Below are 23,702 nucleotides of genomic sequence, written 5' to 3'. Positions count from 1 at the left end.
GTTTTAAATTACCTTGATTTAAAAGAAATTACCAATTTTACTTCCGCGCTACGGATCGTGCGGCGCGCGGGACGTGACACTGGTCAGTATAATAATGTTGTTTGCTAGTTGTTTTGGTGGCAGATATGATCATATATGTTCGGCCAGTACCTGATGAAAATCGGACTGGAGACGACGGACATCTCTCACCAATGCGGGGAGGGCAGGGACACGGCGCAGCACACGCTGGAGTTTTGTCCGGCGTGGGAGCTGTCCCGCTACACCCTGCGGCACGTCATAGACGAGAGATCGACCTCCTCGAGAAAGGGAGAGGAAGAGAAACTCTCACCCTTGCAGGATAACGCGATAGAGGGAGATAGCGGTCAGGCAACCTAGAGCTGCTTCATCGTCGTCCCAACGTATCGCGACTAGAAGGGATGATGGAGGTAGGGGGGGGGGGCATTTCACTTAGCACCAAACTCAACAGTTAGGGGAATCTCTAGGACTGGCTCGATCAAAAGAACGCGGGAGGGGGGTACAACGGAAAGATAATTCGTAAGAGGTCCCCGAAGCACTCCTGTCACACGCGTAGGATGAACATCATGGAGTTTTAGTCGGTAAGAGACTGTTGCGTCGGGCAACACTCTACCTGGACCAGGCCATACACCGCGGGCCAGAAGGACACCAGATGCCCGCTCATCCTTACGGCGTACCCTCAATAGCCTTAAGTACCCGTCATAAATCCCAATAATTTGCTTGCTAAGGTCCTTCAGACCGAACAAATATCTTTTTCTAAATCACTTTCTAAGAACTATTCTCTACCACGGCTTGACAAGGGAATGTTGGGTTTTCCCACGTACGATGCTTCCCAATAGTAACTTTCTATCGAGGGCAGCTAAGACCCTTCCTAGTCCACCAACCTTCGTTTAACCAATTAACAACGAATCCTATTTCCCTCATTCTCTTAGCCGAAATCGTCACCAACAAATCCGATGGTCCCGTGCGCTAGACACACCCATCCTTAGCTTTCCTCCGCCACAGCATCGTCACTTAACATCACTGATTCTACATCCTTCAAACATTCAACATCCTTCGATCGGGTTTACACCCGAAGATCAGTCACTCACTTATCTTATACATACGCACCAGCGTAACTATCTTCTTCTCAAAGTTGTAGAAATAAGCTATCAATCACACCTTGTTACATCAGTGTCATATTCAATTAACCACCTCTATTATCCTAATCGAAATAGGGGATCGATCATTTCGTGGCGTCGATTATCTAATCGTAACGGGAATTTACGACTCTCGTTGGCGTGCTTCCTCGCGATCGCGTCTCTCCGCGAGTGGTCAAAACAGAGACCGACACTACTCTGCTGTTGCCGATTGTTAGCAGCAGCAGAGTGTCCATGAGAATTTCTCCACGTGCAAAAGAAAAGAGATATGACCATGTATTGTTCTGCTGCTTTTGATAATACGGGGAATCCCTTACAATTTATTTCTTATCAATTTGTAATATATCTATTTCTAGGAATATTATTTTCTTTGAAATATGTTATTATTTCTTCATCTCTACGTTCACTAAAGTTATCTTCTGTACGATTTGTATTTTGTTTTTTATTACTAAGTTTAGCAACACTTTTTATTTTGGACCAACTTTTGGACAACTTTAGTTTTAGTTCTCTTTTATAAAATGAAATACTTAAAGATTTAAGTAAGTTTCATTTAAACTATCGATGACATCAGATGTGTTTATAGGAAATAATTATGCGTCCTGAGTGTATATAGTGCATACGTATGTATACGTGTATCTGTTACTTACACATACTGAATCGAAACTTCAACCACTGAATATGCAGCTAAAAGTATAAAAAGTAGCAAATAAATATATCTCAAAAAGATAGAAGCTCGCCGAAACTTATGCCGAAATGCAAACTGATTTAGATGAATCTGTCGCTACAGATACAGATACATCTATAATATCCGAAGCATCTGAAAGTAGAAGATCAGGAATAGAAAAAGAATTAATGAAGAAAAGCTATAACCTGATATCTACAGCATTTACCAAGATATCAGTCTCCAAAAAAGTAACTAATTAACCCCAATATCCCGCTCACCAATAAATACGACGCTTTGCAAAATGTACACCTGATCACTGAGAGAACCATTACAGCTTCGACTAACAATATTGTGGTATCATGAATGAGAGGCTTGGGGGTGTCGTGTGAATTATAAACGAGCGGTTGCTGAGCATGTACATAATGAGGCTAGAACAGAAAACAAGGGGTTGCTAGAGGATAAAGGACGAATTAATAACAGTATGAGTTAAGATGTCAAAGAGTGCGGATTGCGTTGATGAGAGTCGTTGATTAATGTTGTGTTAATTATTATACGTTTGCTGCGATTAGTTCATGTTTAACAAACATTATTCTCTGTTCAATTGACACCTGTCCGATCTGCTTATCATTAATAAACTAGTTAAAGTAGTTACGATACTACAATATTCGTCCAAGCCGATGCCATACAACCACTAATAGAGATTCTATATAAATTCATCGGAAATACGTCGGTAATACTCTCAAAACTATAAATCAGCAGACAAAAGTCCAGACGTCATCTATGGATGCTTATCACAGAGTTACTGGAATTCTTAAAGATTTACGCAAAGATCTATGGTCATACAGGGTTACATGTAAGTAATATTCAAAGCAAAAAAGCTACTCAACCTTTATCGATGTTTTCAATACAACTGCAACCAGTCACAATTAACAGAGAAATTTTTAATATTTCGAAGCTGTTTCTTACTTATTACTTCTTATTACTTATATGAGCTGCAAATATACGCTCACATAAGTAATAGAGTACAAATGCATAAAATATGCGAAGCAACATCTTTCTAAAAACTGTCTCTACAGAAACAGATTATTTATAAAGGATACCAAATAAAGAGAGAGTTCATCGCAAAAATAGTCAAACAAAAACGTACAGTCCGTTCTTAGAAACAAACAAAATATTTATATATACACAATAGAAATTCGACACACAATAGTTACATAATAAATCCCTCCCCATAGATCCTAACAAATCATAAGCGGAGGTAGCTAGAAAGTCAACAATTCAACAAGACAATGGGTATGAATAACAATTTCAATATGTTGATTGAGAAACTAACAAAATATTCTCATTCATGGAACAAATGATATCCCAACTTAACCTGTGTTATGGAACTATTAATCAGGTTGGTTATTAGAAATGGATAAAGGCATAATAATAACATGGAACTGCAATGGTCTCCACTCAAGACTTTCCTCATATATATATGATATATAATAGATATATGCTTACTGCAAGAGACACAGGAAACGGACAGATCCTTCTACACAATCCGCATGTAAATTCACGCGTTCGTGGGGAGACGCGATCTCGAAGAAGCGCGCCAACGGGAGTCGTAAATTCCCGTTATGATTGACTAATCGACGCCACGAATCGTTCGATCCCTTATTTCTTGTGGGATAATATGGGTAGTTAACTTGAAAATAACACTGCTGTTAACAGGTATTATATATTTGCACAATCCAACAACTTCGGTGTAATACAAGTGAATGGTTGATATAAGCTGACTACGAATGAGTACGACCTGAGACTCTGTTCGTGTTGTCGTGTATGATGATGTGTTGTGTCGACTGACTGTATTCGACTTGTTGACTAACTTGAATGGATCCTTGGTGAAGACTGACTTGAGCTGACGTTTGATCGAGACTGACTTGACTCTTCTGATGTCGTAGGAGAAGTAGTTGACTTGACTCTCTGGATATCGTAGTAGAAGTAGTTGACTTGACTCCTCTGATGTCGTAAAATAAGTAGTTGACTTGACTGATGCCGTAGCATAAGTAGTTGACTTGTCTGATGTCGTAGTAGAAGTGGTTGACTTGACCCTTCTGAAGTCGTAGGAGAAGTAGTTGCTTTGACTCTCTGGATGTCGTAGGACAAGTAGGGTACAGCGACGATGCTATGTCGGAGGAAAGCTAGCGATGGGTGTGTCTAGCGCACGGGACCATCGGATTTGTTTATGACGTTTTTGGTCAGGAAAGTGAGGGCAGTATGCATTGCTTCTGATTGGATAAACGGAGGTTGGTGGACTAGGAAGGGTCTTAGCTGCCCTCGATAGAAAGTTGTTATTAGGAAGCATCGTACGTGGGAAAAACCAACTTTCCCTTGTCAAGCCGTGGTAGACACTAGTCTTTAGAAAGTGATTTAGAAAAAGACATTTGTTCGGTCTGAAGGACCTTAGCAAGCAAATTACTGGGACTTATGACGGGCCCTTAAGGTTATTGAGGGTATCTCAATTTATTGAGGGTATCAGCTCAAGAATGAGCGGACATCTGGTGTCCGTCTGGCCCGCGGTGTATGGCCTGGTCCAGATAGAGGATCGCCCGACGTAACTACTTCCGCAACTGGAATAGCACGAGGAATTAGTATTTCATACTAATTTGCGGCGTACGACGACCTGATACGACCCAAAACAACGTCTATTGCAGTCAGAATGAAAAAGATCCTAATAACACTCATTTCGTGTTATATTTCCCCTGCAAACAAGATTACCACACAAGACTTTGAATTCCTTTTACCGCGACATGGGAAATGTGTAATTGTTGACGACTTCAATGCCAAATAGTGTTGCGTCGCATGGAACATCTGCATTCCAGCCGACGCTACCTAGCAGCCAGCGGCCCATCGCCAGCCTTCCAGACCCTCAATAAACTCAAGGACCCACCATAAAACGACACCTTTTAACTGCATTGTTTCCACACGTTTGCCAGTCAAACTATTGTCTAGAAGTATTTTCGGTTATGTTAGAGTTTCGGAGAAGTCCTTGAGTTTATTAGGCTTTTAAAATTCACGGAGAAAGCGGGTAGTCGCCGAACGGAAAACCGAACACATGGCCACCAAAAACGGCTGGTTTTCCCCAAGAATGAAGTCACCCCGTTCCACGCTGGTGGGAGACTTCCCCATGTCCTTCTTCATTAGCAGGGGTCATAACCGATTGGCATCGCGGATGTTTACCCTCACCTCCTTAACGAAAAGTGTGAGCAACGAATCCGCGTTCTTCATTCTAAGGGCACACCCACACCAAGCTTTCCTCCGGTAAAACACAAGGGCGAAAAGCTCAGTCTCAATCAAGCATCTCGTCAAGCAGTCAACAATTCGAATACAGTGAGTCGACAAATCCATCATTATACGCGATAATCCGACTAGAGACTCAGGTCGCACTCATTCGTAGTCATCTCATAGCAAATATTCATTCTGTGTTACACCGAAGTTGTTGGGTTGTGAAAATATATAATAACCTGTTAGCAGCAGCGTTATCTTTCATTTAACTACCCTTATTATCCCAAAAGAAATAAGGGATCGAACGATTCGCGGCGTCGATTAGCAAATCGTAACGGGAATTTACGACTCCCGTTGGCGCGCTTCTTCGAGATCGTGTCTCCCCGCGAACGTGCGAAAACAAATAAGCGATTGGGATTCTAGATTAATATCGCCGAGAGGACAAGAATATTATACAATCAAGAAATTTAAAAATGATTTCAAATCTCAAAAGACTGAAAACAAACATTTCTTGGTAGACCGATAAAAATGGCAAAAGAATCAGTGAACCAATAAAGTTTATGAAAGAAGCACAAATTTACTTACAAGCAATCTATACAAACAGTGGACTTCCAAGTAATGAACATCAAACCGAAATAAAATTTACTGCATTAAGAATAGCATCAAAACAAGTCAAAGACTTAATAAAAAATCCTAATCCTAAGAAAGTACCTGAATTAAACCTAATAACTAGCAAAATTTTTAACAGTTACGGGACAAAGCAATTAAATATTTAATCATCCTATACAACGCCATGTTGAGACTCAACTATTTTGCAACTGCATGGGTGTGTGGAAAGATTACACTAATAGAAAAACCAGGAAAGCCACCAACATCATTAACAAACTAGCGACATTTGACCCTTCCTCCAACCATGCCTAAAATCCTGGAGAAAATGATTGTACAAAAATGTATAACAAATGCCAAAACATCATTCCAAACCACCAATTTGGATTTAGAAAACACCACGGTATTATCGAACAGATGCACGAGCTTGTAAATAAAATGGGAAAAACATTTTTAGATAAAGAGATCTGCAATGTTGTTTTCCTTGATCTAGAAACAGCATTTGAGTACTGCATGATAAACTAATATAAAATCTCCAAAATAAATTACCAAAGGACATAACAGCAATCAGAACTACCTATCTCAATAACAGAGCTTTCTTTATTCAAGCACTCAATGAAACATCAAATATGAACAGATATCAATCAGGGACGCATTCTTGGTCCTATTTTATTCTCCACTTATGTGGCCAATGTATCGTCGCAAGTAAGAAGCAACATTTTCATGTATAGCGGAAACAATCAAAACTGTTCTCAACAACTGCAACAAGCTCTTTTTTGGCTCGAGGAATGGGCTGCTGAAAGAGGTATTAAAATTAACTAAACATAACTAAAGCTTAACACAAATTAAAGGCTGGCATGTACAATTTGCTCTCAACCAATATGAACTTGTATCGTGTTAAACAATGAAGCTCTTCCGTTTAATAACGAAGTGACGTATTTGAGAATGACCTTAGATAAAAGACTTACGTGGAAACCACAGATATGACTGATTAAAATAAAAGCTCGAGCTGTAATCGACAATATATGATGACTACTGTATATTCGGCAACTCGCGGGGAGACGCAGTCGCGAGGAAACACGTCAACGGGAGTCGTAAATTCCCGTTACGATTATAATAATCGACGCCGCGAAAAGATGGATCCCCTGATTTCCGTTGAGATAATAGGGGTGGTTAAGATAGTATAACGCTGCGATTAAGAGGGTTATAAACTTTATATTTCCAACACTTAAGAGGTACACTGATGAGTATGTATAAGTTAAGTAAGTGATTGATTTAAGGAGAGTAACCCAGTGATGACATGTTGACTATTCTAACGATGAAGAATAATTAAAGTACAGCGACGATGCTGTGTCGGAGGAAAGCTAGCAATGAGTGTGTCTAGCGCACGGGACTATCGGATTTGTTGATGACAATTTTGGTTAGCAGAGTGAGGGCAGTAGACATTGCTTCTGATTCGATAAACGAAGGTTGATGGACTAGGAAGGGTCTTAGCCGCCCTCGATAGGAAGTTGCTGGCGGAAAGCATCATACGTGAGAAAAACTAACTTTCCCATGTCAAGCCGTGGTAAACAATAATATTTAGAAAACGATTTAGAAAAAAGACCTTGGCTAGAAAATTCCTGAGGTTTATGATGGGTCCTTAAGACTATGGCGGCACTCGACAACAAATACCGCCACTCGACACTAACTTTTGCTGGACGACGGTAGCGCAGTGGTTAGCGCCTTAGGTTACGAACATTCGGGACCCGGGTTCGAATCCCGGCGCCCGTAGTCCTATTTTTCTTCCACGCATTTAAATTAGAAGAAAATATCAGTACCCCAGCAGCGATGTCTTCAGCCAGCAACTACAAGTATTACGGACAACAACTATACCTCAAAACTATTGGGGGTGCGCAGTAAGGATGAGCGGACATCTGGCTGCCATCTTGCCCGCGGTGTGTGGCCTGGTCTCTGATATGGATTGATGTCACACACACGTGGCCTGACGGAAATTTGCTTGAAAACACGCGTGGCAGTCAACGTGTTAACATTAAAATAATAAAGTCTTAGTCTTAATTACACAAACGCGAGAGATCTATCGCAAGAAGAGGAAAGGCGGGGGGAGGCCATGGATATGGACTTAGTAAAGTAGATTCATGCGGCTTCTCCAGACCAACTTGGGGCGATGGAAAAGGGCACAAGACCTGGACGGCTTTGTCGTTATGACGTGGACGTCAGCACCGGGCACACCCCCCGCAGAGATCCTGCACGAGCAGGGCAAGGGGTATGCCGCGATCGAGTGGGTTGGGATGGTGCTGATGGGCGTATATGTCTCTCCGAACAGTGGCCTGGTCGCGTTTGACGCATTCCTGGACGGGGTTGACGATTGCGTGAGACGATACCTTTCACGTCAGGTCCCCGTCATGGGAGACTTTAATGCTCACTCCTCGCAATGGGGGAACACAAGGACAGATGCTCGTGGCCGGGTGTGTCAGGCTGGGCCGGGCCTCGAGCTCTTCTAACTTAATAGAGACTCGACCACCACATGCGTAGCGTGGAGAGGAGGTGTTCCGTCGTCGATATAACATGGGGTATCACCGATGCCATCCGACGGGTCTCGGGCTGGAGAGTAACTGAGGGGGTTGAGACTTTCTCAGACCACCTCTACATATTCATGGAGGGCGGACCGGAGACAATGCCCGCGGCATCAGAGGAATGGAACGCTTCCACCCACCACCAAGATGGCACCTCAAGGATTGAGGCTGCGAGATGCTCCAGGCAACGCCCGTACAGAGGAGGCGAAAAACCTTTGCCGAGACATGAAAGCGGCGTGTGATGTGTATAAATGCCACGCTCTGTGCCTGGGGCTAGACAGAACGGGAATGTGTACTGGTGGATCCCGGAGATCGCAGAGCTACGGACGAGGTGCATTCGGAGCCGCAGGCGGTTCCAGAGAGCCCGCCGTCGGCGGTTTCATGACAAGGAAGAGATCTCCCTTTGCTAGGAGACATATAGTGGGATGCGACGCATCTGACAGCGGAGGATCAAGAGCGCTAAAGCCCGATCATGGATGGACCTCGTCCAGTCGACGGGGGCGGCCGTACAGGATGGTGACGAAGAAACGGCGTCAAAGGGCCTCATCGCTGCCGGTAGATATGGATCCGACATTGCTGGAGGGGCTCATTCGCACACTGTTCCCGCCACAGGTGGGCAGCCCGGGACAGCCGCGCACTTCCTCAACTTAGACAGTGAAGTGGAGAGAGGAACTAGAGGTTGCGGAGGAGGAGATGCTGTATGCGACGAAAAAGATGGCCTCCCGCAACGTGGCGCCGGGCCCGGACTGAGTCTCGGGATGGATATGGGCGGAGACGATGGCGGTCATAGCCCTCAGTCTACGTCACCTATTTACAAGGTGTCTGAGGGAGGGAGTATACCCTCGGATATGGCGCATGACGAGGCTGGTCCTGCTTCAGAAGGAGGGACGACTGACAGACTCGCCGTCCGCATATCGTCCGGTATGCCTCCTGGATGAAGTACAGTGAAGTACAGGAACGGTGGCGCAGTCAGCTCACTGCCGAGGATACGGTGCGTCCTCATCGGGCCGTTGAAGCGGTCCTACCGAACTGAGAGGCCTGGATTGATCGTGGCGGGCTCCTGCTGACGTACAGGATGACGCAGGTGCTCACCGGGCACGGGGTGTTCCTGCTATGGATTCGGCGGGAGGTGACTAGTACGTGCCACCACTGCAAGGAAGAGGAAGACACGGCACAGCATACGCTGGAGTTCTGCCCGGCGTAGGAGAAACCGCGTCGTGTCCTTCGATTCACCATCGGCGAGAGTTTGGCCCCCGAGGCGATCATAGAAGCCATACTGAGGAAGCAACGGGAGTACATCGCCGACCGCTCCTACTGTGAGCAAGGCATGCTCTCAAAGGAGCGCGTCGAGAGAGAAAGGCTGAGAGGACAACATCCGTCGAGAGTGCCGTCACGCCGAAGAGGGTCTGGTCTCTCCTTCGGACTTGCACGACGGTCCAGGCAGTTTGGCGTTAGGATGAGTGGTCCCTTCTAACGGCGCAATCAACCAAGGATGACTCCCGATTACATCATCAGGGAGAAGACGAAGGGCGCGGGGCGCCTATGAAGGAAAAGAAAGTCTTAATTACACAATTATACTATCATACAATTGAACAGATAGTGACACAGTTCACTTGTTATTTTGTCTTGCGTATCACATGTTGAATGTATGTTACTTAATTCAATATAGGTTAGAATATAGTGCGATGTTTTATAATGTTCAATATATAGGTTGTCCGAAATGTGTCTTTCTTTCGCAAACGTGGTTTTTATAACAGTGCACCTTTATACAAACGTGAAACCAAGTCCGTGAAATGTCGCAAAGTTTATTTCAACAGAACAAAATGGATCGTACGTAATTCGACAAAATAATATAAAACAAAAAACATTCTGCGTCTATTATTTCCTCATAAAATGAAAGAAACTTTTCGGACAACCTAATACATTCCATACATTAATTTTGTAGCATCTTTCACTGGTACAATTATATACATATAGTTATCAATGTTACAGCAAACTGCTATTCTTCATTACATAAATGTTCAGGCATTTCACATAAAATTACACTAACAGCTTTCGTAACTAAATTAATCTTCTTAACATTACGTATGTGGAGTACCACCTTGTATTCACATCTTGGACTAGTTGTAAAGACGTCTCATTCGGCTTTACCTTTACCTAGCTGCACTTATAAAAACCTTTTTTTTGCAGACGTGTATCTTGAGAAAAAGGCAACAATGTTTTTGGATTCTTTGTTTAAAACTATGAACGAGGAAAATTTTCTCATTATTATTTTTATTGCCATTTGTAATCAGTGAACGGAGCAAAATATTCGTTTCTAATCTGTACAGATTTTCATTGTCTTTTCAATATTTCGGCCGTTGTCTGTTATAAATATTAATTAACTTCATATAATTTCCATGTACTTACAAATGATAACAATGTATTTCCAATATTTTTCGCAGTATGTGATTCTCTTAAATGATATAAATATAGTGGCACATTTTATAGTCTTTTGTTACGTCATGTATTATCAGTGACAAATAGCTACTTATGCTTCGTGGACTCCATCTATCAGCTATAAGCGCTGGTATAGTGTTTGCCAATTCCATACACAATATAAATAACAAAAAATAATGATATTTAAAGTAATAACATCTTTCTTTTTTATATTTACGCGGAGGAAATCCGCACGGACGCCAGGCGTTTTTTGAGTTTAAGCTTCTGGGGAGCGGAGCTTTTTTTTATTGCTTTTTTCTGTCCTGAAAAACTTGGTCGTAAAACAGGACGCTTCGGTAGTTTGCTTTTTGGGTGCTGTGTAACTTTGGGGAGGGGTGGGATGAGAGGGATGGAGCGGGAGGGGGGGGTGTCAATTAGGATTATTTACAAATATTTACAAATACTTACAAATATTTACAATATTTACATTTTACATCTGTGTTCTGCGGTGTCAGAATTGAATTCTGTCGGTTTAATGTTCTCTCTTATCGGATCTGTATGTACTCAGGCAAGCCCTGATGCATTTTCTTTCGAATATGCGGATTTTTTCCATCTGGGAGGCTGATATGTTGTGCCAGATGGGACAGCCGTAGGTAATGATCGGTCTGATTAGTGCTTGGTAGCATAGTATTTTACTTTGCTGTCGAGATGTTTGGAGTAGAATAGTCTTTTTATTCTCCAGAATGCTTTATTGGCCTTAGCAAGTTGGATTTTGGTGTGCTGCTTGTAGTTTAATTTGTCGTCTATGTTTATTCCTAGATATTTTACGCAGTTTTTGTGTGGTATGAGTGCCCTTTTGTTTGCTTTTTCTCTTCCTTGGAATTTTCTGCAGTGTTCTCATTCTGTTGGGCCGATTTTACTTAATTTGGGTCTGAACAGTATGGTTTCGCATTTGCTTGTGTTGATTTTTAGTTTCCATGCGTAGTAATAGTCGTTTATTTTTTCGAAAAGTTCTTGCAGTTCAGTTTTTATTGTCTTAGTTTTGCGGCCTGTTACGTAGATGATTAGGTCATCTGCGAAGGCTATGGAGCGTTTGTGGGTGGATGTATTGAGATTAAAGAGGTTTAGTAAGTCACTGTTGTAAATACTGAAAAGTAGCGGGGAATTTACTGTACCTTTTTTTTATTTATTAAAATTACAATCAATTCTCGCGTTGAGAATTTCCAGTAATTTTTCTGGCGTGGCGCAATGACATGGCTGATTATTTATAATAAGTTAGTACTTATTATAGATAAGTATAATTTATAAGTGTGTTATAAATAAGTGAATATTACTTAATTTAGATAGCTAATTGAATCTAGCGTTTAGGTCTAGCGGGTAGTGCCTCTTCAGTCTGCGAATCTGGTCCGTCGTATCAAGTAGCCCAGTGATTAGGGGGTTTCGGTGTTTGTTGATTCTTTTGCTATATCTGTCGCTATATTTTGCTATTTCCTCTTTGACGGTGGGTATCTTGAGGTCGTGGTGTATTGTTTCATTGGTTACATACCAAGGTGCGTCAATTAGGGATCTTAGCGTTTTCGATTGGAAGCGTTGGAGTATTTCAATGTTGGAGTTACTTGCTGTTCCCCATAGTTGGATTCCGTAGGTCCAGACAGGTTTTATTACAGTCTTGTAGAGAGTAATTTTATTCTGCATGATTAGTTTGGAGCGTCGGCCCGTGAGCCAATAGAATTTTTTTATTTTGTCCTTTAGTTGCTTCGTATTATCTGAGATGTGTTTTTTCCATGTTAGTCTCTTGTCCAGGGTCATGCCCAGGTATCTGACTGAGTCCATGCTAGGAATTGTTGTGTTGTTGATGGTGACCTGGGGGCAGGTTTGTTTTCGGAGCGTGAAGGTTACATGTGAGGATTTTTTTTCGTTAATTTTGAAGCCCCATTTATGAAACCACTTTTCCATGGAGTCGAGACATCGTTGGAGAGTGGATGAGGCAATTATCGGGTCTGCGTGGGTAGTTAATAGCGCTGTGTCGTCTGCAAATGTCGCTATTGTTATCTCGTTTGATATAGGTAAGTCGGCAGTGTAGATGGAGTACAGTAGGGGTCCGAGGACACTACCTTGGGGTATGCCGGATTCTATTGGGATTGTTGCGGAAGTGGCGTCTAGGCATTTAACCATGAATTGTCTATTGGTTAGGTAGGATTTTAGGATGGAGTAGTAGGGGTGAGGTAGGATCTTTTTAAGCTTGTATAGTAGCCCTTCATGCCATGCTTTGTCGAATGCATGTTGGATGTCTAGGAAAACCGCTGAGCAATATTTTTTCTTTTCGAGTGTTTGGCTGATCGTATGGGTTATGCGGTGGATTTGCTCTACTGTTGAATGTTGTTTTCGGAAGCCGAATTGGTGATCTGGAGTGTTTTCAAGTCCTCTAGGAGTGGAAGGAGTCGATTCGTGAGCATCTTCTCAAATAGTTTAGACAGGGTAGCTAAAAGACTGATAGGGCGATAGGAGCTGGTTTCGTATATCGGTTTACCGGGTTTAGGGATGAGGGTAATCAATGAGATTTTCCAGGCCTTAGGATAGTGTTCAAGGCGAAGGATGGCATTAAAAATCGATGTGATGAGTGCGATCCCTTTTATGGGAAGTTCCTTGATTGCTTTGTTGCCTATTAGGTCGTGCCCTGCTGCTTTCTTGGGGTTTAGGCGACTGATTGTTTCTATAGTCTCTGCAGAAGTGAAGGGTTCGATAGGAGGGAACATTTGGAAGGGGGTGTGCAAGTATTCAGTAACGTCCGCGGCAGCTTTGGGGGAATGGGGTTTGAATACTTTAGACAAGTAATTAGCAAACAGGTCGGCTTTTTCTATAGGGCTTCGCGCCCATCCACCTTGCGGACGGCGGATTGGTGGGATTATTTGTGGGGGGCGTGTGAGTTTCCTGAAGGCCTTCCATAGTGAGTAGTCGGAGTCGGCTGTGGGGGATAAGCTGGCGAGGTATTTTTGGAAACAGTCGTTTTTATAATTTTTTATGGTTTTGGATAGCTTTCTAATTGCGTTGTTTAGTTTGCGTTTGTCATCCGGTGTTCATGGGTCTACTCTTCTTAGTCTACGTTTTTCTGATTTTTTTTAGTATGTATTGGGGATATTCTTGTTTGCTGATAGACGTCTTTGTCGGTGTGGAGAGGCGGATGGCGTTTATTATGCTCGTGTTTAAGTATTCCGTGGCTGCTTCGATTTCTTCCTTGGTTTTCAGTGGAGTTAAGGCTGAAGTTGAGTGTCTAAAGACTTCTCTAAAGAGCTACCAGTTGGTGTGTTGGTTGTGAATGGAGCCATTAGGTGTATTCTCGATAATTGTTGAACTGACTGTTGCTATCACGGGGGAATGATCAGAGGAGAGATCAGCCGAGGAGTTGATTTGGACGTGTCTTGATGAGAAATTTTTAGTTACGAAGAAGTCGAGAAGGTCGGGTATTTTGTTGGTGTCAGTGGGCCAGTATATGGGTTCGTATGTGGTGAGGTAGTTGAGGTTGTTGTTTATTATGCTGTTTAAGTGGTTTTTGCCTCTTGCTGTAACCAGTCTGCTGCCCCATTAGATGTGCTTGGCGTTATAGTCTCCTCCAGCTATGAATCTATTGTCCAGGAAGTTATCAAAGTCTTCTTTGGCGATGGAGTGTCTGGGAGGGCAGTATACTGCTGAAGTGGTGATTGTGCCATGACAGTCTCCTATTGCTACGTTTGTTGCTTGGAGGTAGTCTTTCTGGAATGATGGAAGTTCGTAGTGCTTAATACTTGTTTTGATTATTATTCCGGTGCCACCGTGGGCCTTTCCGCTGGGGTGTTGGGTATGGTAGAATTTGTAACCATTTATTTTCAGGTAGTTTTTGTCGGCGAAGTGGGTTTCCGATACGAGCATTACGTCAATTTACTGGTGTTTTAGGAAGAGTTCTAGTTCAAGTTTGTGTTGCGCTAGACCGTTGGCGTTCCAGAGAGTTATGCGCCTTGGTTTTATTTTGCGTCGGGGCGTATTAATTTATCCATGATGAGTGTTAGTAGCGATAGCAAATTATTTATTTGCTCTGATTGTTTCTCTATTAGCTTTCAAAGCCTAGAGAAGTTGTCTGTGTTAGGTGGGTTGAGGACACTATTTTGGGAAAGATCCCTTTGGCTATTCGGGTTATTTTGGATGCCTTGTACTGCTTGGGCATAGGAGGTTGAGGTGGTGATGAATTTTGTAGGACTGGGTGTTTGGTTGGTTGAGGGGATTGGGGTAGTCGTGAATTTCGGCGGGCTGGGTGTTTGGTTGGTTACCTCTTTTGCTCTGAGTTCAGGGTACCTGTTTGTGTATAGAGTTTTATAGGCTGAGCAGCCTTTATAGTTGGCAGGATGGTCACCTTGACAGTGGATGCATTTCGCTGGGGTTTCCGGTGATTTAGCGCACTGGTCAGTGGAGTGAGTTCCTGCACATTTAACGCAGCGGAAAGTATGGTTGCAGTATTTTTGCGTATGACCGTACCTTTGGCACCTTTTGCATTGCACTATTTCTTTTTTCACAAGCGGTGGTTCGAATTTTACTATTGATTTCATTAGGCGACTGATATTGTAGATTTCCTTATTGTTAGGCTTTTGTTTTATGCCTATGAAAAATAAGGATAACGGGTCTTTCGAGACTCTATGCCTTATATTACGTTGATGACTTCGTGGCCGAGTTTTGAGAGTTCGTATTTGAGTTCGTCTATGTCTGCTGAGTGGTGGATGTTGCGTAGGACTACTCGGAAAGGTCTTTCTTGTTTGAGTTGGTACGTGTGAAAGTTGGCGTTCAATGTCTTAAGCAGTTTGGTGATTTTTCTGTATGCGTCGGGGGTTGTCGGCAGAATTTTTACTTTGTTGTTGTTGATCTTCAGGTTGTAGTCGTCCTTGGAGATATCTCTCTCTAAGGACTTGATCATTGTTTGTATGTCGATGACGTCATCCACAAAGGTGGGGGAGGGGAGATTCTCCGTGATTGTTGGTTTGGCGGCGGGTCTGCGATTTCCATGGCGTCGTTAGTGGATTGCAGTACGGCGAACTTGTTGTGGGTGTTTATTTGTATCGTTGATTGTTCGTTCCGGGTGTCGATCGTGTCTGGTTTTGATGTTTCTATTTTCCGTTTCTTTGTAATATTAGCGTCGTTGGTGCGGAGAGTTCTGCTACACTTCTGCCACGGGGGAGGTAGCGCGGGGTAGTTGCGAGTCTGCTCCGGAGAGCCTGGTCGCGATTGCTGGGCCATCATCGAGCTAGTTAATTCAAAGTGAATAACTAGTCGTGAGGCTATGAGGCTAGTATTCGGGTTGGGGTTAGGTGCGTGGGATTTTCTTCTCCGTAAAGGGTAGGAAACACTTGGCTGTGTTCACTTTCGGCGGTTGGGCGACACATGCTGTTTTCGGACTTCACTGGGCACTAGAGACACGTCTGCACGCTTCGGCACTCAACAGCGAACTGAGATGTGTTCTTGCTTACGTGAAATATTAGGGCGTTATGGTCACTGTCATAGGCTGAGGTTTTGAGGGTGTTATTTGGACGTAGGTTTTGAAATTTTACTCGTGCATCTGCTAGGCATATGTCCAGGTATGAGCGTCCTTTTAGGTAAGAGGGTAGCTCGGAGCTGTATAAGGTTGTTTTGTAGTGAATGCTTTTATTGTCTAGCCAGTTTCTAATGAAGTTGCCTCTCGTGTTGTTTGTTTCGTTTTTCCAGCTCGTGTGTTTTGCGTTCAGGCCGCTATTATATAGTAGTTTTCCGTTATATTGAGCTGCAAGAGTTCGAAAAGTTTATTGAATTCGTCGCTAAATTCTTTCTGGTTTCCGAGGGTTACGTAGGCTGCAGTGATAAACAAGTTTTCCTTATTGCTTATTTTTATTTTTATGATCGTTGTTTCTAGGATTTTGAAACTTGTTATTTTGTCATTTATAATTGTTTTGTGTTTTATGGGGTTTTTTACGAGGATTGCTGTTCCTCCTCCTTGGCTGGCATTCGGTCTGTCGTGTCTTGTCATGGAGTAGTTTTTGAAGTGTACTTTGTGTTTTTTATTTAGTTTTGTTTCTGAGACGAGTACGATGTCGGGGGTTTCTTTATTTATTAGGGTTAGCATACTGTATCTTTTTTGGTTTGAAATTAGAGAGTTGGCATTTATTGCTATTATTTTCAGGTTTTTTAAGTTTAGTTTATGTGCTTTTTTGCTGTAATTGTTGGTTTAGTGGATTTCGGCATTTATCTCCCGCACTGTTAAAAGTGCTAAAGATGGCGTTGATCCTTTCTTCGTGTGTTGATAGTGTTTTTTTTATTTCATTTAATATTGCGTTTGTTGTTCTTTTAACGCTTGTAGTATACTTTTTTTGAAGTCTTCGATAACGTTTATAATGCTTTGTTGGGGGGTGTTATCGGTTGGGACTACAACCGACTAAAACCTCCACGATTACCGTCCCGGCTGCGATCGAGAGGCCCGGGAACCGGTGTGAGCGTCGCACCCCGCCTAATACCGCCGCAGATGGAGCGGTGTGTGGCCATTGTCACACCGCGCCTCGTCGCCGGAGCCGCCGTGCCCAAGCCCGAACCCCACCGGGGGGCGGGGCGGGCCCAGCGTGCTTCGCTAACGCCACACGGAATTCCCAGGCGATCACACATCCAAGTACTACCCATGCCCGGCGCTGCTTAACTTTCGTGATCTGACGGGAACGAGTGCACTCAACGTGGCCAGGGCGTTGGCAAAGTAATAACATCTATTACCTTGCCAACACAATCCTCATCATCCCCATCATCGAGAATCCCCAACACTCTCAGAAATCCTGACATATTCGAGAATCCCGAGATTTTCGAGGATATTTCTCATCCCGACTCCACCCGATATTTTCGAGTTCTCGCATATTTCTAGTTGTTAAACATTAAGAAGCTTGAGAGAGGTTTTAAGTAATTACAAATTGTTCTACGCGCGTTTGAGAAAAAGAATTTTATAATAAATTTAGAAAAATAGAATATTGAGGCAGAGAAACTTCCAGCGAGGGCATGCGACAAGATGTAAAAGATCCGTGCACTTATAGAGACTCCCGATCCAACAAATGTTAAACAGATACGACGAGATTTTTAGGGGTTTCGAAATTCTTTCGAAAATTCATTGAAAATTTTACTCGGAATATAACATTATTGATAAATCTCTTGCAGGAGAATTCCTTGACAGTAGGATTTGGAATAATTTAATTGCTGATTGAACATACGAAAAACTAGTCCGGAAGAGCAGAACTCATTGGCGTGTATTTGCTTAATATAAGGTTTACAATGATTACGGACTGCAATGCAATTCGCTGGACTGCAAATAAAGAAGATATTCGATCCGGAGTTGTTCGCTAATGCGTTTACTTCCAGGATTACAATTTTGAAATCTTGTATCGCCCAGTGGACGAGACAGTTTATCTGGACTATTTAAGTAAGAATCCTATAAATTGTTTGTCTATGGACATAACCACTGAATGGATTAAGGTGACACAACTGCAGGATAATCATATCGATATAATACGGAAAATATTGGAAGGCGATAATGTTCATCCAAAGGTAAAGCAGGAGAAGTATGGCCTGAAGGATATAATCTTTCGGAAAATCAAGAATAGATGCAAATAGTGGCTCGTATGTTTCGCTGAAATGTTGTGAAAATGTATCGATGAGATGTCAGGAACATTTTGCCTTTGAGAAGATCCACGAGAAGGGAAATCACGCAGGAATCACTGATTTAACCGGTTGAGTCCCAGGTGTTTTTGAAAAAAAAGGGGTGATGAATCCTGAACAGCGCGATAGCGCTTGTCTTAATCGATTGCGAAGAAAAACAAGCGGCGCAATAGCGCTCGTCATATTTGTTATTTTTATGAAATACATCTATATTATTATATATGCGTACTATTAGTTTATAAATATTTCAAGTTTTGTTCAATAAAAATCATAGATGAGAAGATAACAATTTTTTTTATTATTTATTTATTTAAATTTTACAATTTGTCCAGTAGTACATTTGGTAAAATATTATAGCGGTATCCTAGTATAGCATGTGAGTGGCTACCCCCAGCGGGGTACCATCATCGTGTTTGTTAGGTTATGTCCTTTGTGAGATCTGTTTGGTGTTTCCTTTTTAATCTTCTTTTTATGCTTGATGTGTCGACCGTTTCCGCTGCCAGCCGGTTTGGGTGCGTTGCTATTTTTTCTCTGTACCTTCTTGCACTTCTGTTAATCTCCTCCTTGACCGTTGGTATTCCCAGGTCTTTCTGAATGTTCTCGTTTCTAACGTACCATGGCGCGTTTACTATTGTTGTGAATATTTTAGATTGCGTTGCCTCTATTTTGGTTATATGGCTCACTACTGCTGTTCCCCATAGTGCTACTCCGTACGTCCAGATTTGTTTTATGACCATCTTATATATTTTTAATTTGTTTTCTATGCTTAGTTTGGATTTTCGACTTGTTAGCCAGTACATTTGTCTCCTTGCCATCTGTATTTTGTCTATTGTTGCTTTAATATGCTGTTTCCATGTGAGTCGTGTATCTAAGTGGAGTCCTAGGTATCTGACTTGCCTTGTTTGTATTATGTGTGTGCCGTCTAGTACAATGTTTGGTGGTTTCTGTTTTCGCAGTGTGAATGTAATGTGTTTGCATTTATCGGGGTTTGCTTTAATTTGTTTTGCTTGAAGCCACTTTTCTATTTTTGTGATATGTTCTTGTAGTAATGTAACTGCGGTTGTAGGGTTAGTGTGCCTGGCTAGTACAGCTGTGTCATCCGCGAATGTCAGTATTTTGCTATTGTTAGTTGTTGGTATGTTGGCCGTGTATAATGTGTATAAAATTGGTCCTAGAACGCTTCCTTGCGGAACTCCTGCCTTGATTTCTTTAACTTCAGGGTATGTGTCTTTGATTTTTACTATGAAGGTTCTGCTGCTTAAGTATGATTTGATTAATTGGTATATCTGCCCCGGGAACTGTTTCCTGATTGATTGAAGTAGGCTAGTGTGGTTTGTTTTATCGAATGCTTTTTCGATGTCCATAAAGAGTGTCGTGCAATATTGTTTTGTTTCCAGCGCCTATAAGATTTCATTGACGATTCTGTGCGTTTGTTCTATTGTGGAGTGTTTGTTTCTGAATCCGAATTGGTGATCCGGTATTAGTTGATTCTTCTCTATTATGGGTTTTATTCGGTCGTAAATTATTTTCTCTAGTATCTTAGAGAACACCGGAAGTAGTGAGATTGGTCGGTAGGATTTGGTTTCGTGTGGGTCCTTGCCTGGTTTGGATATCATTATGATTTGTGCTAGTTTCCAAGTTTTTGGAAAGTATTGTATTTTTAGTATTGCGTTAACTATTATTGTGATTTGTCTTATCGCTTTTGGCGGAAGGTTTTTCAAGATTTTGCCGTTAATTAGGTCGTTTCCTGGTGCTTTATTATTTTTTGTTTTCTCAATTATGTTTCTGATTTCTTGTGCTGTTGCTTTGAGTATGGTGTAGTGATTGTCAGTTGGTGTACTAGTGGTTAGCGCATCCTCGTCCGTATAACTATTGTGGTTGCTGTTGGTGATATTATGTGGGGTAAATGTGTTGCATAGGTGGTTGAAAAGTTCTTCAGCTTGCTCTTCGTTGCTTCTTGCCCATGTGTTATCTGCTCTTCTGATTGCTGGTACCATTTTTGTTGCCTTCTTTATTTTTTTTTTTTTGTCGCTTTCCATAGGGAGTAGTTGTAGTTCTCGTGTGCAGATAGTGACTCGATGAACCTTGTGAACTCGTTGTTGTTGTGCTCTTTTATTTTGTTTTTTATTTCTTTTGCGAGTTTGTTTAGGTGTTTTTCGTTTTCTTTTGTTCTGTGTTTTTGCCATTTTGCTTTCGCTTTTCTTTTTTCTCTAATTTTTTCGAGGATGTCTAGTGGAACTGTTTTTGTTTGTCTGTTGGTTGTTTCAGGTATAGTGGTTGCCCTTACTGCTTCTTGGATAGTTTCTGTGAATGTTGTTACTGCTTGATCGATGTGTTCAGGTGTTTTCAGTGGGATGTTGCAGCTAATTTTGCTCTCAATTATTTCTTTCAATATTTGCCATTTGGTGGTTTTATTGCATAGCGTCTCTGTGCTACTGTAAAGAATTGGTTTGTTTCTGTATGTAATTATTATGGGCGTATGGTCGGAGGTAAGCTCGAGGCTGGGTGCTATGTTTAGTTTATTTGCGTTTAGTCCCTTTGTAACTGCAAAATCTAGTAGGTCAGGTATTTTTCTCAGGTCTGTCGGCCAGTATGTCGGTCTTCCTGTGGATAGTATATTGAGGTTATAATTTCTGATGTATTTTTCCAAGGTTCTGCCTCGAGCTGTGGTGATTCTTGATCCCCATAGTGTGTGCTTTGAGTTATAGTCTCCGGCTGCAATATACTTGTCACTTAAGTGTCGAAAGTATTCTTCCCAGATTTGCGATGTAATTTTGTGTCGCGGCGGTACGTATACTGCTGACAACTGCAGTTGGTTGCTGTTAGTCTGTACGGTAACAGTGGTTGCTTATATATGTTCCTTACTGACCTGGCTGTGTAGGTGATGTTTTAATGTCGTTTTTATTATTACTGCCGTCCCTCCGTGTCCTTTCCCTGAGGGATGCTTGGTGTCGTATATGGTATTTTTATGTAGCTTTTTATTGTGAGGTGTGTTTCTGAGACGAGCAGTATGTCGATGTTATTGCTGTACAGGAATGTTTTAGTTTCTAGGACCCTTTGTTGTAGGCCGTTAGAGTTCCAGGCTGCTATTTTAAGCGTGTCTATTTTTATTTTTTGCTCATCATGTTAGTAAGTAATTGTAACATGACTGTTATCTGCTGTGTTTGCTGTCTGAGGAGTTCGTTTTGGTCGCTTATCATTTTTGTGATATTTCGGTGTTTTTTATGGAATGTTTTATTAGCTCTTTGATTTCTGTAGCGTCGTTGCTGTGGTTGTTCTGTTCTTAATTATCTGAGGGTGACGACCGGTTGACTACTTGCGCGTAGCTTCGGTTTCTAACGGTGTTGGTGTTGGTGTGGTTATTGTTCATTACGTACTGTGTATTTGGCGTTGGCATAGATTTCGTGTTGTTCTGTTGCGTGTGGACATTGTTGTGTGTCCTGTTTCGAATCGGCGGGAAAAGTTTGCTTTGTCGTTTTTTTCTGACTACGCAGCCTTTGTAGCTGGCTGGGTGATTTCTAGCGCAGTTGTGACATTTTACGTGGTTTATTTTTCCCGTGTGTGGGCAGTTCACTGTTAGGTGCTTCCCTGCGCATTTGACGCCGGGTTTCTGTTGCAGTAGTTTTTTGTGTGTCCGTATTGTTGACACCGCATGCATTGTGGTATGTCTTTTTTGTGTTTGGGTGGCTCGACTGTGATTATTCTGTTTGAGATTTTTTTAATTTCAAATATTTCTTTGTTGTTTCGGTTCTAGCTCTATTAGGAATTGGGGTAGTGGTTGCTTAGTGTCAAATCTGGTTATGTTGTTGATCGTTCTTACCTGGTGTCCGATCTTGGCCAATTCCTCGCATATTTTGTTTGTATTTGTTTTAGGGTGTAGACCTCTGATTACTGCTTTGTAGCTCGTGTCGGATTTGGGTTGGTAAGTGTGATACCTAGCGTTTTTTTCCTTTAGCGCTTTAGTTACTTTTCTGTAGGTTTCTGGGGTATTGGTTTGTACGTTTACCTGGTCCAGTTTGAGCTGTTTGATAGTGTAGTTTTCTTTTCCTGCCGTGCTGTTTAGCAGGTCAATGAGGGGGTCTATTATTTTTGCGTCTATGTAAATTGGCGGTGGCTTAGGCGTGTGTGTTCTTGGTTTTTCTGTAGGGTCTGTGTCCATCTCTTCTGTCAGTGAGCTGAAGGAGTTTTGTGTGGGAATTTCCTGTAGCCATTGCTGTCTTCCTGTTTCTGTGGTCCTCCTATCGTTTGTGTTTGAGTTTATTTTTCTTTTTTTACTGGGAGTTACAGTCTTCCAGCTTTCGTTATGTTGTGGTAGATCCTTGTTGGTATTGATCTTTACGTCGTCTTCTTGTATTATTTCCATTTCTATTTCCTTTGTATTTGAGCAATCCTGTACTTCACTTATTGTTTTGATTGGGCACTGTTGGTCTACTGCCCTTTTTATAGTGTATGTTTCTCCTTTGTTTAGTATTCTTATCGTTGGAACTTTTTCCATCCTTGGTTGGTTCACTTGCACTATGTCAGAAGCACTATATTTTACGTCCGCCTAGCTCGACTGCTCGGGCAGAACTGAACATGACTGTTATCTGCTGTGTTTGCTGTCTGAGGAAGGTACAGAGAAAGAATAGCAACGCACCCAAACCGGCTGGCAGCGGAAACGGTCGACACATCAAGCATAAAAAGAAGATTAAAAAGGGAACACCCAACAGATCTCACAAAGGACATAACCTAACAAACACGATAATGGTACCCCGCTGGGGGTGGCCACCCACATATTATATTAGTATACCGCTATAATATTTTACCAAATGTCCTACTGGACAAATTGTAAAATTTAAATAAATAAAAAAAAAGAAAGAAAAAAACTTCTACGTTGTGGGTCCTCAAGATAAAGTAAGGAGAATTTTGCAGAAAGGAACAAAAGGCAAACGGTTAGGTAGTGCAGATCACGCAGTTATTTACCTCATGACTATCATTCGAACGGATCCAGTAAAATAATAGTTCTATTTTCCATGAAAAAAGCATCGTATTTTTAGTTTACACATACTGAAAGTTTACAAAATCTATTCAATTTCATGTATTGTTACATGTGTATATGACATACCTTTCGATTTTAAGACACAAACGTGTATCTTATGTTGTTAATACCACAATGTCATTTCTTTTCAAAATTATAAGTATTTATTGATATTTTTTGTAGTTCACAAAATGCTTTAAATATTCTACTTTCGTAACTATTTACTAATATTCGTTTACGAATTATATGTATAATTGTACATACTATGTTTATAATTTTTTCATAATATTCACACAAATATGTTCGTAGGTTTT

The 23,702-nt window shown here is 41.8% G+C and overlaps 1 pseudogene; it reads right to left on the bottom strand.

Annotated features, from left to right (window-relative positions):
• Nucleotides 1–17,302: 17,302 nt before the first annotated feature.
• On the bottom strand, nucleotides 17,303–17,421 carry LOC117237254 (annotated as a pseudogene).
• Nucleotides 17,422–23,702: the final 6,281 nt, after the last annotated feature.

Source organism: Bombus vosnesenskii, unplaced genomic scaffold (assembly GCF_011952255.1).
Source record: "Bombus vosnesenskii isolate JDL3184/JDL3185 unplaced genomic scaffold, Bvos_JDL3184-5_v1.1 scf7180000013364, whole genome shotgun sequence".
NCBI lineage: Eukaryota > Metazoa > Arthropoda > Insecta > Hymenoptera > Apidae > Bombus > Bombus vosnesenskii.
Note: the sequence above shows the minus strand (reverse complement) of the source record. Positions and strands in the feature narration are given on the sequence as shown.